This window comes from Muntiacus reevesi, chromosome 20 (genome assembly GCF_963930625.1).
Source record: "Muntiacus reevesi chromosome 20, mMunRee1.1, whole genome shotgun sequence".
NCBI lineage: Eukaryota > Metazoa > Chordata > Mammalia > Artiodactyla > Cervidae > Muntiacus > Muntiacus reevesi.
The window spans coordinates 19,318,636-19,332,647 of NC_089268.1; the positions used below are offsets into that span (position 1 = coordinate 19,318,636).

At 53.8% G+C, this 14,012-nt stretch overlaps 1 long non-coding RNA gene across 2 annotated transcripts; it reads right to left on the reverse strand.

The window, feature by feature from the left end:
• Nucleotides 1-1,236: 1,236 nt before the first annotated feature.
• On the reverse strand, nt 1,237-10,048 carry LOC136151884 (uncharacterized). Of its 2 annotated transcripts, none has more exons than XR_010660101.1 (4): nt 9,848-10,048; nt 4,014-4,201; nt 2,404-2,551; nt 1,237-1,369 (listed from the first exon to the last, which is right to left on the reverse strand). It is a non-coding gene; the product is annotated as an uncharacterized lncRNA (long non-coding RNA). The 2 variants fall into 2 exon arrangements; XR_010660102.1 differs by lacking the exon at nt 9,848-10,048 and adding an exon at nt 4,519-4,643.
• Between the last annotated feature and the right edge of the window lie 3,964 nt (nt 10,049-14,012).

Below are 14,012 nucleotides of genomic sequence, written 5' to 3' on the forward strand. Positions count from 1 at the left end.
TTTGTAAGCCATTTGGTCCTTTCCAGGCCCAAGCCTGGGCTGGGGGACAGGGGGCTTCTCTCAAGACTTCTCTCAGTCAGGGGGGGCTCACTTCTGTACCCCAGATACAGCCTCTTGCCGCTCCTCTCCTCCATCTCCTTTTCACGCAGGTCCCCAAGTGCCGACCCTGCAGGAGGACCCGTCCAGGCAAGGACGACACAGGGGCCTCCAACCAGGGAGGGGCAGTGGAGGATGAAGCCCCTGAGGACAAGGCGCCTAAGCTGTGTCTGTCCTTCCTGTCCCAAGTGTGTGTGTGTTGGAAGGAGTGCTCCCAACTCCAGGAGGGGGGGAGGGGTGGACTTTTAAACTGTTGGAAACAGAATAGAACTACCTGAAGCACACATATCAGGTAACTACCTAGAACACGATGTCCTGGTTCTATATGTTCTGGGACAGTAAAAAAATTAATCACAAAACTTTGTCAGCATCAGGGTATAAAATGAAAACCTGCCTCTTGTCCATGTCATCGAAGCCCCTCCCTGACACGGCCCTGCTCATGCTCCCCGTCTGCCCGCGCTCCCACCTGCTGTCACTGAAGTGTCTCTCTTCTGGTGCTGGGCCATGAAGGGGTGGGCAAGGATGTTCCAGAACATTGACCACACTTCCCTCCTGAGCTGGGTTGGACTGACTACCCTCCATTTCCTGGAGCAGTTGGATCTAAAGTGCCCTTGGAGGGTGGGGAGTGTGGGTAACGGAGGTGCAGAAGGAAAATATTAGGACATTTATTTTTTCATCTCATCTTTTTCCATTTAGTGTGAATGTGTTTTACAAAGTAAACAATATGAAAATATGTTTCTATTACAGATGCATGCTCAGCAATTGTTTCATTGGTAAACAGCATGATCAAAGAAACTTTAAAGCTGATCTAAGGTGAAAGTGGAGGGTTGCAGGTGAGGGATGGCTGAGATCATGTCCATCTTAGTACCTGATCCGAGGAGTGGTCAGCTCAGAGTCCATCAGGGGGCAGGGACAAGGTATTGGATGAGCAAAGCTGTCCCCTAGAATTGACAGGTGAGGAAACTGAAATAACTCTGAGCTGGGAAGTTTGCTCCAAGGAGTATGTGTGCAGGTGGTGAGAGCCTCTCATTGCTGCTATGTCTGCGGCCTGCCCTTGCCTGACACCCAGCCTGCACCCAAACCCTACTTCCACCCACCCCAGTGAGCACAGGTTCCCCCTCCCCCCATCAACCCGCACCCGGCAGGCTGGCAGCAGGCCTCTCTGAGCTCCTCGCTGGTTCTTGATTAGCAGAGCCAGGCAGGGTTGGGTCGCCACCCACCACATCCTCTCCCAGCCTGGTGGGAAGACCGTTGCAGGTTTCCTGTCCCCTGACTAAATGGGTAAAGGAGAAAGAAGTTAGGCTCTAGACAAGCCTCCAACTTTGTCCAGCTGGGTGATCTTGGGCCCAACACATAATCAGTATAAGTCTCAGTTGCCCTGTAACATGGGACTAATCATGGTACTTACTATACCAGGTTGCTATGAATATTGCATGGCCTCCTGTGTGTATAGGATCTGGTACAGAGTAGGTGTCCAGTAAGATCCTTAAGCCTCCCCCCACCTCCCCCCTCCACCCCTGTCCTCTAACCCTTCCACTCCCCACTTCCACCCCCACCCGTGTGTGCAACAGGTGCCCTATAAAGAACCTGTTGAATTGTGATTTGCCATCAGCATGGGAAGAATTCTGAAGGCAGACAAATGAACCTTTGCAGAGCACCTTCCTGCAGAAATTAACAGCCTCTTCCCCCCCCCCCCCTCCCCGCCCCAAAGCAGCAGGCAGGCACTCTCCAAGTTCACTCACTCCCTGAGAGGTGCCTTCCTCTCCACCCAGCCCCTTTCCCTCTTTCTGCACTGCCTTCACTTCAAGCATGAGCTGAGGGTGACACCTGGTGGCCATTCCTATATCTGCAGGATACAGTGACACCCCCAACAAGAAAGGTGTGAGGTTCAAGGGTGAGGGAGCCCTTCTTTCCGGCACTTCCCTGCACCTCCCAGCTCCCTCTCAGGGCCCAGGGAACCTCAAGGATATCCACTACCCTACTCTACCTGAGAGTAGCTGGAGTTCTGAGGGTCGCGCCTGTTTGACGGATAAGATGATGGAGGCCTTGCCTAGACCCTGGCCCCAGCAGAAGGACAATGGCTACCCTTCCCCCAAGTGCTGCTGGGGCCTTATAGGCATCATCTCCGTCTCTTCTTATCACGGGGCCTAGTATCACCAGGCACACTTGTTCTCAGTCACACAGCTCCGAAGGACCCAAATAATTACGTGAGTGGGACACCTGGCAAGCCTCCGGCGGATGGAGGCGGCCAAGAGGAAGTGGCCTGTCCCAAGTTCCAACCCAGTGTTGCCCAGCTGGTGAAGTTACCTCCCTCAAGGGCCTTCTGATGGCTCATCAGTCTCCTTGACAGTACCATGGGGCGTCGTCAGGTAGAGCAGTGATTTTCAAACTGGCTGAATATGAGAGCCACCCGAGGAGGATTTTTTTTTAATACCAATGCTTGCTCCAGTCCTGGCTGATGAAATAAAAATCAGGAGGCGTGGGGCTGAGTATTTTTAAAATCTTTCTAGATGACTCTACATTTGTGAAAGCAGCCCCTGGGATTTCTAATCTCTCGACTTCACTGCCCTCTAAAGGCCAGCAGCTCCCTCTTCCCTGAAGGACCACCCCCTCCTCTCGGAGCATTCCCTGCACATCTTCCCTTGTCCACCCCGACCCCCAGGGCAAGCTGCCTCTCCACCCCTGGGGCCCCGGGGAGAAGACGGGCCAACAGCCCTTCCCCGAGGGGACCCAGCAGGCTTGAGCCTCCTGAATCTCTGACCCCCGGCCTGGCCTCTGGGGCGGGGGGCAGGGAAGGCCACCGGGAGCTTAACCCCAACAGGATGAAGGCGCCATAATGAGGGTCAGGCGGTTGGCTCAGCCTGCGGAAATCCCCAGCTTAGTCGGGGTGGAGGGGCTTCAGCCTAGGAGGGGCGTCAGGGTAGAAGCGAGGGGGCAGGGGAGCCCAGACACATGGAGACCCCAGGGCCCCTGACCCCTGACCACCTCCTGAGAAGGCCTACTAGAAGCTCAGCACAGTTTACCCCCATTCCAGGGCTGCTGACCCTCAGGGAGGGAGGGAGGGGCTGATCAGCCCCCCAACCTCAGCCAGGATCATTCCCCCCGCCCCCGCCCCCAGCCTTTGGCAGAAGGAGGAGGGCACTGATGGGAAAACGGAAAAGGGCTACGTGAGCGTTCCCAGGGCAACGCCGACTTCTCTCCAGCCTGTAATCCTCAGGCCTTGAGTGAGGGATCACTTTCCTCTGCGGAATGTAACACCGAGGGGACAAAACAGGGCAGAGGGACCTGGGGTGGGGGTGGGGGGGCGCAAGAACCAGGGAGTCGACTCTGCTGGGGGTCATTTCCAGCCCCCAGAAGGCCCTCCAGGAGGTGACCCCTCAAAGAGAGGAGGGATCACCCCACCCCCCAACTCAGCCCAAGGCACGAGGTCTGGGGCTGGGCTGCAGCTCCGAGGAGACCCCCACCCAGAGCTCACACTGGTGGTCCCTTTGCTGACCACTCATTTTTAGGGGAGATAACAGGTTCTAAGAGGTTAGAACCAGCTAAGGGCAGGACTTAGTGACTGAATAACAAAGACCACGCAGCATCAGAACCACACCTAAGAGCCCCAGCGTCCCTAGAGACTGCCAGATGGGCCGGCAAGGACTGACACCTGCCGGCTCCTGAGCTCCCATGCCTGCCACAGCCCGCAACCCCTCCCTCCTGCCCTCCAGGGTCATAGGTGGGGCGTGGCGAGCAGAGGGGAGGGGCATGCTAGTTACCTAAAACCTGGGATGGCTGGGACTAGGCGTGCTCTCACTGAGATTCAACACAGATTCCTCCAGGAAGCCTTCCAGGCTTATCCACAGAGGACTGAAAATTCCCTTCCCCACACCCAGCCATGATCTCCCAAACAGTGTTCCGCTCCCCAGCCTCACCCGTGGCCCAGCACGTAGGTCCTGCATCAGCCTTGGCTCTGCTCACTGGGAATTCTCCTTGACCCAGGAAACCCTGAAGGCAGGACTGTGTAGACAGAATACTGTGCCCAGCACAGCACTAGCTGCTCAGAGGGTCTGAGGTGAGAGGCTCTTGGAAAGATGGGACAAGTCAGCTCAGGTCACAGAACCTGGAAAGAACCAACAATGGGAAGTGACCTCAAAAGCCATCTGGTCCAGCCCCACCTCCACCCACCCACCCACATAACCTCCCATCTGGGCAGTGACCTTCTGCCTCAACACTTGCAGAATCAGGTATCTTCACTCATTCTTTCGTCCATTCATTCACCCAATGAATTCACCCCACCAGCTTCTACATCTCAGGGACCGAGGCAACCCAATTCATTTTCAAGGGCACGAGCTAAATCCTTAACAAGAGGAGCCAGGAATCCATCAGCCATTCTTGCCGGCCCTGGCACAGCGCTCAGTAGAAATGGAAGATGCTGACCAGCAACTCCCCCACACGCACATCTCTGTTGCACGGTGGTGTTTACACTCAGCACAGCCCGGGTTTCATTTCAAACTCAGCAACCATTCCAGGTGACGCGGGCCTCCTTGACGAGTGGAAGCTGAGTCTGCGGAAGGATGACTTTGCAGCTGGAAGAGAAGTGAGCCAGGATGCAGCCTGGGCAGCTGTGCTCCTGGTCCAGCACACAGAAACACACACACACACACACACACACACACACACACACGTACACACACGCTGATCAGCTGGGGTTCCATGTGAAAGATGGGTTTGCCTTGGGGGGAAGGAAAATGTGATTTAAGCTCCTAACTATAAAAGAATAACAGCGAAAGCAGGCCATAGGCCTGCTGGGTCCCAGACACTGCACTGTTTGTTAAACGTAGGGGAAGCCCGTGGTGAATCGAGAGCTCCCACCACCCCTCCTCCGGGGCCCAGCCGGGCTGCCCTGGGGGGGCACATGCACTCACGAACACATGCACACCCCCGGGTGGCGTGAGTCCCGGCACGTCCCAGGAGACGGGCTGTCCCAGCCCCTTCACTCCCCTCTGATAAGCCAGCGGCTTCCAGAGAGACAGGCACGTCACCTTCAGGCTGGCCACGTCGGGCATGTGCCAGGCCAGCTGCCAAGGCCCAGGTCCCCAGCCCCTCTGGGCCCTAGAGGGCCACCTCCTCCTTGGCTGACCTGCTCAACCTCAGGAATGGGGGGGTGGGGTGACGACACCCCAGAATGTGAAACCTGGATCCCCACCCAAGGCCTTTCTCAGCCTGTGATGCAGGCCTGGGGGCTTCATGAGGGGTCTCAGATACCCTTTGTGGGCACCCAGCCCCTGGACCACACCCTAGGGGGTACAGAGAAGTGAGGAGAGGCTGGGAGAAGGGGCAGATGGGGGTCCACCGGGAAAGCAGGTGGCCAAGGGGAAAGTAGGAGTGGGCCTGGGAGAGGCCGAATGTCTGCGTGAGATTGAGGTTGGGGGTCAAGGCGACAGGGAGGGCTTGGCTGGGGCATGCTAACCGGGTAGGTGGAACCTAGGAAAGAGTTACCATGGGAATATGGGAGGAGGCAATTAGGAAAAGGACTCTAGAGCAGGCGGAGCTGGGCTGGGACCTTGGTCTTGCCACTTAAAAGCTAGGGGACCTTAGGCATGTGGCTCAGTCTTAGCCCCACCATATCACGTGCACAAAGGGGACAGGCGTCGTACACACCTTGCAGATTTGTGAGAAGTAACCCAGGCCGTGGGTGTAAAACACCAGCACAGCACCTGGCCCACGGGACCTCCTTTGTTCACAGGCGCTGTTGTGAGGAAAGTGCAGGAAGGGGTCTGAGAGCAAACCCGGGGCTGTTAGCAGGATGGTGTACAGGGCAGAGCCGCCGCGGAGGGCCTGGGGCCACGGACTCCGGGTGCCCTCCAGGTCCCCGTCCCTTAAGGGCTGTGCAGAAGACGGGACGATGCACGGCTGCCGTGTTGGATCCCAGAGGATTCTGGAAGCACACGTCTCCACCCCACGCTCACATTCACACCAGGGGACTGCGGAGAGGAAGTGGGGCTTGGCCAAGGTCACTCGGGCAGCAAGGACGGGAGGCAGGTCTGCTAATCCCCAAGACGCCTCCCTTCCCTGAGAGCCATCCTGACCCCTGTTTAGAAGGATAAACCAGGAGCAAAGACCCCCTCAACTCCATGAAAGGGAAAGACCTAGAAGGCATGTTCCCTGGAAAGGAAGATGAAAGGCTGGGCTCCCATTCCCGCCCGGGCTTGAACGAAGGCCTTGCAGAGGCCTGGAGAATGTGCAGGCTTCCTGCAGAGCCCAGACCAAAGGCACCTCCTCTCGGAAGCCCTCCCTGCCCACGCTGGCAGCGGTCCAAGTCTGCGTCCTGCAGTGTCCTCTCTGTGTGGCTTCGGCCCAGCCACCACCCTGGGCAGCGGCCAGGCTATTTGCCGCACTGAGTGGGCATTTTTGAGGCCAAGGACAGGGTCTTGATCAAGCTGGAGGCCCCAGGCCCAACACGGTGATCAGCGGAGTGCTGGTGTGTGTGGAAGGAAGGAACCCTGACCAGTTGGGCCCAGAGGCCCTGACCAGGAGCCCCGGGAGCGGGCCAGGGCCGGGCGCCCCTCCCTGCCCCTGTGCCCCGTCCCTAGGCTGAGAGCAAGTTCCTGGCGCAGACTCTACCCTCTCCTGGATGCCTGGCATTTACCAAAAGGGCAGAGACAGTGAGAAGGGCCTCACCTGTGCCTTCCGCTCAGAGAGGAGCCTGGCAGCAGGCTGGAAGGAGAGGAGTTAGGTTTCAAAGTGCCCGAAGATGACAGAATGATAGCGGATCCTCGCTATGTCCAAACAGACGAGGATTAACATCTAGACTAGAGGATACGAGGAACGCCTGCAGATGACAAGAGGACAGCAGCCTGACCCCAACAGGAACAAGTGCCACGAAGAGGCAGGAAAAGGAGATGTAGGCCCCTGAAGCTAACAAGCAAGAGAAGAGACATTGACAGGGTCTTCCCTGGTGGTCTAGTGGCTAAGACCCCACACTCCCAATGCAGGGGGCCCTGGGTTCAATCCTTGGTCAGGGAACTAGATCCTACATGTCTCAATTAAAGGTTGAAGATCCCTCATGCCGCAACAAAGACCCGGTGCAACTGAATAAATAAAAAGTAAGTGTTAAAAAAGAAGAGGCACTGACAATCACAGACATCACCTCTAGAGGATGGACAAAATTGAGGAAGAAGGCCAACCCTGCAGGGAGGTGGGGACTTAGCGACCCTGAGCTGTGTGCAGCATGGACAGGGGTGGGCTGTGCTTAATCAAACCCAGTAGCTCCACTCGTGATTACATTCCAGGAATTTCCACTGGCCCAGCCCCTCCCTGACCCAGTCTGTCTGGTCTTATTGCAGTCACTCACCTCTGGTTACCTCTGCTTCTACATCTGGATAATGAGGACCAGAACAATTGGCAGGGGGATGGGGATGAAGATTAAATGAGGCAGTGCTTCATAAATGCTCATTCGTCACCAAGACCAGGGGAGGGAGCCGGCTTATTCACAGGTGCAGGACACAGAGCCAGCTGCCAGCCCCCCCTCTCCCCAGAAGGCTTGCAGGCTGGTAGACAGATTGTCTTCATTCAGAGTCCAGGGTGGTGTCCTTGGAACCATCCCCGCTCCAGCCCCCAGTCCCACTCCTGGCGCCTCCGACTCAGGGGAGCCCCAGAAACCCTGTGGGGGCAAGATGCAAGCCAGTGGGGGAGGGCTGGGGCAAGAGGGAGGCAGAAGCCTTTATCCTTCCCCAAGGAGCACACAGGGGTCACAGGATATCTGTGTGGGAGAATCCGTCCAGACTCAAGGCCTCCATCAGGGGCTGCTGGGTAAGACCTAAGCCAAGTGTCTTAGCTGGGCGCAGACTCTCATTTCACAACAATAGTTAATAAAAGTAATAATCAGCCAACACGTGTATAGTTCCTACTACATCCAAGGCAGCATTCTATCTACTTTGTGTATATTATCTCATTTAATTCTCACATCAATCCTAAGAGGCCAGTGTTATTGTTTCCATTTTACAGATGAGGAAACAGGCTCTGAGTGGGTAAATAATTTTCTCAAAATCACTCAACTTGTAAACAGCAGAGCTAGGATTTGATCGCAGGCTGTCTGCCTTGGGTCTGTGTCTTTAATCACCCCCATACACGCTCAGAGAGCACTAGCCGTCCCCAGATGGTGCTTCTCATTTTCCAGGGGTCTGCTGGTTGTCGATATTAGGGGCTCAATCACAAAGGGGCACAGCCCATGCCTCTTTCCCCCATGGCCACCTAGGACACCTGCTCCCCACCAGGCCTCCTGGGAGCTCAGATGGTGGGGAGGCCAGGCAAGGCAGCAGCTGGTACCCCATTTGCACCCACATGCGTGGGGCAGGGTCTTCAGCTAGGGCATCCAGCACTGTCCTGCAGGCAGGACCTCCACCCACCTCTTGCTCAGGAAAGCAGAGTAGGAGAAAGTGAGCTGAGAGAGACAGTATTAGAGGGATGGACTTGAATTCCTTCTTTTTTTCCTTCTTAATTTGAATCATTCCCACAAAGTTGACCAAAGTCAGTAACAAATTAAAATTCTGAAACACCCTCACAACTAGTCATAGTTTGGCCCTGGAGAATGTCTATCCTCTGTTGAACTGCAGCAGTTCAACTGGGTATCGCCTTCCCCCTGCCCTCCAGAGCTTAGCCCTCTGCAATAAATGGCTACATATTCGGTAACCTCTCTGGGCCTCAGTTTTCTCATCTGTAAAGTAGGGATGATAATAGCATCCCGTAACAATTTTTACAGGTTTAAATGAAGTAGGTCTGTATGTAACATATGTAAAACATTTAGCACACAAAGGAAAACACTCGAAGGGCAGCTGGTCCTTGGAAATGGAAAAGAGGTCCCAGGGGATCTCGTACACTCAGTAACTGTCTTCTGGGTTGAACGGAAATCAGCCCTGGCCTTAAGGGTTGTGGTTCCCTGTGGAGTCCAGGGTGGTGGAGACAGAAGTGAGCAGTTTTAACTTAGCCAGAGTCCCAGCTGGTCAGAGCCAGGAAGGTCCTCTGAGTAGCCGGCCACCCCACTAGCTGAGCAAGGGTGGGCCTGGGGCTGCCTGAGACGGTCTAGGAGCCCCGACTCTGTGCCTGACACAAATGCTAAGTTCTTCACCCTGGTTCACTCATTTCATCCTCGTATCTTCCTTAGATGTATCCTAATTTGGACATGAGGAAACTGAGGCATGAGAGGATGAGGGACCTGCTTCAGGCTTCCCAAGGAGTAAAGATGATTAATGTCATTAGTCATTAGGAAAATGCAAACAAAACCCACAATGAGATACCATTTCACACCCACTAGGACGGCTATAAAAAGGAAAATGACAAGTGTTGGCAAGGAGGTGGGGAAACTGGAGCCCTCATACACTCACTGCTGGTAAGAATGTATAATGCTACAGCTGCTGTGGAAAACAGTTTGGCTGCTCCTCAAGAAGTTAAACATAGAATTACCGTATGACCCAACAATTCCACTCCTAATAGGGATCAAAAAAAAAAAAAAAAATTGAGAACAGGTGTCCAGGCAAAAACTTGGACGAAAATGTTTACAGCAGCATTATTCACAGTAGCTAAACGGTAGGAACAACCTAAGTGTCCATCCACCGATAAAAAGATAAACAAAATATGGTCTATCCATGCAACGGAATATGACTCAGTCCCAAAAAGGAATGACATGCTAGTTCCTGCTACAACGTGGATGAACCTTGAAAACCTCATGCTAAGCCACGTGCTAAGCCAGTCACAAAAGGCCACATACCGTGTGATCCCGTTTCGATGAAATGTCCAGAATGGGCAGATTCATAGGGACAGAAAGCAGATCTGTGGTTGCCAGGGGCGGGGGGAGGAGAAACGGCTTTCCTCTAGTGGTGGCAAGCAGGAGCTACCCTCTAGTTGCAGTGAGAGCTTCTCATTGCAGTGGCTTCTCTTATTGCAGAGCACAGGCTGTAGGACGCACGGGCTTCAGTCGTCCCAGCACACGGGCTCAGTACTTATGGCCCACGGGCTTAGTTGCTCCGAGGCATGTGGGATCTTCTCAGATTAGGGGTCAAACCCGTGTCTCCTGCATCAGCAGGTGGATTCTTTATCACTGAGCCACCAGGAAAGCCCTCACCATTTTTTTTTTAAGTTTAAAAATAGTGACTGAAGGACAGAGTCTGGACCAGACCAGAACAGTTTGTGAACCTTCCCTCCACTGGCCTGGAAGCAGGCAACAAGGTCAGTCACGGTGTTTGGGGTTGGACAGAACAAATAAAAAACAAGTCTACTGGACACTGTCCTGACACAGACATGGGATGCAAGTGGGATGTTTTTTGCCATTTTTTTTTTTTTTAGCCTCATCGCTCGGCATGCAGGATCTTAGTTCCCTGACCAGGATCAAACTGGTGCCCCCTGCAGCGGAAGCTCTAAGTCTTAACCATGTACCACCAGGGAATTCCCCTCAAGTGGTTTTAAACATTTCTGAGACTTGGCCTGCTAGAGAAATAAAAGCTCTGGGCTTGAGTTCAGACAGATGTGGACATAAACACTGGTTCCAGCACAGACTGTGTAACCTTGGACACACACTGCGTCCTTTCTGGGCCTCAATTTTCTCATCTAGAAAATGGACAGAAAAAGAAGACACTGTCTGTGTTGCTAAGAGAGTTCAGAGAGTGGACCCACGTGGGACAGCCTGAGGGACAGCGCCCGACGTGCCTCGCTGAGGGCTCAGTGAGGCCACCCTTTTCTCTCCTGCTGTTCCTACATGCACCCTTGATGTTTATCCCAACCAGACGGCCCCTGGACAAACACGTCCCAGAGGCTGTCTACATACCTGACACATGTCCAGCTTGCCTAATGGACCCCGCCCATGGGCCATTTGCACTTTCAAAAAGAAAACCAGTTAATCCACAGGAAGTCTAAATGATACAGAGAAAGAGAGACATTGCGGGTTTGTCCAAGAACTATTTAGGTTGTGGGAAGCGCTCCCTTTTCCCCCTAATCACACCACTTAGGCAGCTACCAGCTTCCACAACTCTTTCCTACACACACACACACACACATACACACACACCCCTTCAAACCGCTAAGCCAACATTCTCAAGAGCTGATCCCCAGCTGTGTTCTCACCTGCCCACAGCTCAAAATGTCAGCATAAGAATACCTATCAATCTTTCTGAGGAAATACTATTTCTTTCTTTCTTTTTTTTTGAGTGGACCATTTTTAAAGTCTTTACTGAATTTGTTACAATATTGCTTCTGTTGTTGATGTTCTGGAGACCAGGGTTCGAAACTGCACCCCCTTTATTGGAAGGGAGAGTCTTAACCTCTGGACCACCAGGGATGTCCCTCTGGGGAACGACTACTTCTTATTTCTCCTTTTTTGGTATGACAATGCTCAACTTTTAGGATATGATAATAGAAAATTAATTTTAAATTATTCTTTTCATTATTTTAATTAGAGGATAATTACTTTAGAAATTTGTGATGATTTTTGCCATACATCGACGTGAATCGGCCACAGGTATACACGTGTCCCCTCCATCCTGATTCCCCCTCCCACCTTCCCCCCACCCCATCCCTCCAGGTGGTTGCAGAGCACCGGCTTTGGGTGCCCTGAGTCATACATCAAACTCGAACTGGTTATCTGTTTTACACACAGTAATGTATGTTTCATAAATTATCCTTATGTCTTCACTTAACAAAATAAGGTGCCAGTGGTCCCAAAGTGACTTTTTGAAATTTTATTGTAAACCTTCAAATTCAAGGAGGATGACTTTCTCTGCCCTCCCACCCCCCACCCCCACAAGTACCCCTCATCTGTGAGGGGAGGGTATGAATCCTGCCTCACTTGCTCGGTGGGTTGGTAGATGGCAGGACCCTCGGGGCTCTCTCCACCCCTCCCCCCCCAGCAGCAGACTGACTCCAGGCCAGCCTCTGGGTACCAGCAGGCTGCGTCCTCCTTCCTGGTGCCAGGGGCTGTCCTCCAGCCTCCGCATGGGTGACACAGCCATGGCACTGCCGCCTTTACCAGGCCTCTGGTTCAGCTTCAGGAAGGGCAAGCTGTGTTCAGGGACCAATTTGCCTCTGGGCCAAGCAATGCCTCATTAGACTGTGTGGACCCCACTCAGCCTGGGCAACTCACAGTCCAAGCTCCTCGACCTGAGAGGGGTCGGTGGGCATCACTGGGACCTCCTGGTCTCTCTAAGTCCCTCGGGTTAGACCAGACCATTCTAGGTCACTGTCTTACCACCCAAGACCTCTAAAACTCCAGTCAGGAATGGAACCCAAACTCCCCACTTAAAAATCCTATGTTTGACTTGGAAACTAAGTGATAGAGAGAGCTGGTCCTGCTCAGGGCACTCCCATTCTGGGAGATGCGAGGCTCAAACCTGACCCGCATTAGGAACTGTCAGCCATGAGGAGCCGCAAAGGGGAAAGAGGGGGCAAGAACAAGGACCGACAGGCAGAAAGCCAGACTAAGGGTCCGCGCCGGCTGGGGCACAGGGCTGGGTGCTTACGAGGGAAACCTGAGTGAGACAGTGAGACACACCCCTGCCCTGAGGGGCTCTCTGTGAGCAGCAGGACCCAGGGAAGAGCCCAGGTCAGAAGTGACACCTTACAAGTCTGTTTATTTCCCATAATCCCAGACTCACGACCCCCATCCACCCAGAGCTGACGACCAAGAAGTCAGAAAATGGGACTTCCCTGGGGGCCCAGGGGTTAAGAATCTGCCTGCCAATGCAGGGGACACAGCTTTGATCCCTGATCCAGGAAGAACCCACATGCTATGGGGTGACTACTGAGCCCACGTGCCCTACAGAGGAGTCCCTGTTGCTCCATGGCAGGAGAAGCCCACACACCGCAGCTAGAGAGTAGCCCCCGCGTGCAGCAACTAGAGAAAGCCCCTGCAGCAACAAAGACCCAACGCAGCCAAAAATAAATTAAAAAAAAAAAAAGTCGGGAAATCCCAGGTCGCGGTAAACCCTAGAAGAAAATACACAGAAGGTGAGACAAAGTCGAGCGGGGGCGGGGATTTCGAGGGGGGTTGCTGAGGGCTTCTCTGAGGAGGTGACACTGGAAATGAAGTGGAGGGGGATGCGAAGGGAGAACATTCTAGGCAGAGAGCAGAAGGTGCAAAGGCCAAGGGGCAGGAAGGGGCTTGGTGGGTTCAAGGAAGAGCAGGGTGGGGCAGTGAGGCTGGAGTGTGGGCAGCCGTGGGGAGAGAGGATGGAGACAGGTCAGGCAGGGCCTCACAGGCTGCAGTCCATGGGGTCACAGAGTCGGACAGGACTTAGCGGCTGAACAACAACAAGATAAGGGCTTTATTTCCATTTAGCAAATGCTTAACTACCTTGCTCAAGGTCACACAGCTGGTGAGTGGCCAAGCTGAGACTCCAGCACCTAATCTGACATCAAAGCCCCCCTGTTTTCTTTGCTCTACCCATTAACAGCACTGGGCTGGCTGTTCCGTGGGGAGCTGGTACCTGATTAATGACCGTGGGTTTAATGGCAGGGGCTTTGGGGTGACCGGTTTGCCAGGGGTGTCTTTGTGGAGGAACTGACCACTGAACGAGGGCTTTAAGAGTGAGGAGGACTCTGGGGAGTTCCCTGGTGGTCTAGTGGTTAGGATTCAGTGCTTTCACTGCTGCATCCCGGGTTCAATCCCCCGTGTGGGACCGAGAGCCCACAAGCCATGCGGTGCAGCCAAAATAAAAAAAACTTTTTTAAGTGTGAGGAGGACTTAACCAGGTGGAGAAGTGGGAGGAAGAGCATTCAAAGCGAGAAGTCCGTGGCCTATTTGAGGGCAATAGGGTTGTGCAGCGTAGACATCACAGCATGAGAAGGCAGGGTGGGGTCCGGATTATAAGGGACCACGAGTGTCACCAAGGATGCACGAACTGACTCACAGGCAATGAGAACCCAAAGAAGCTTCTGGAACAGTT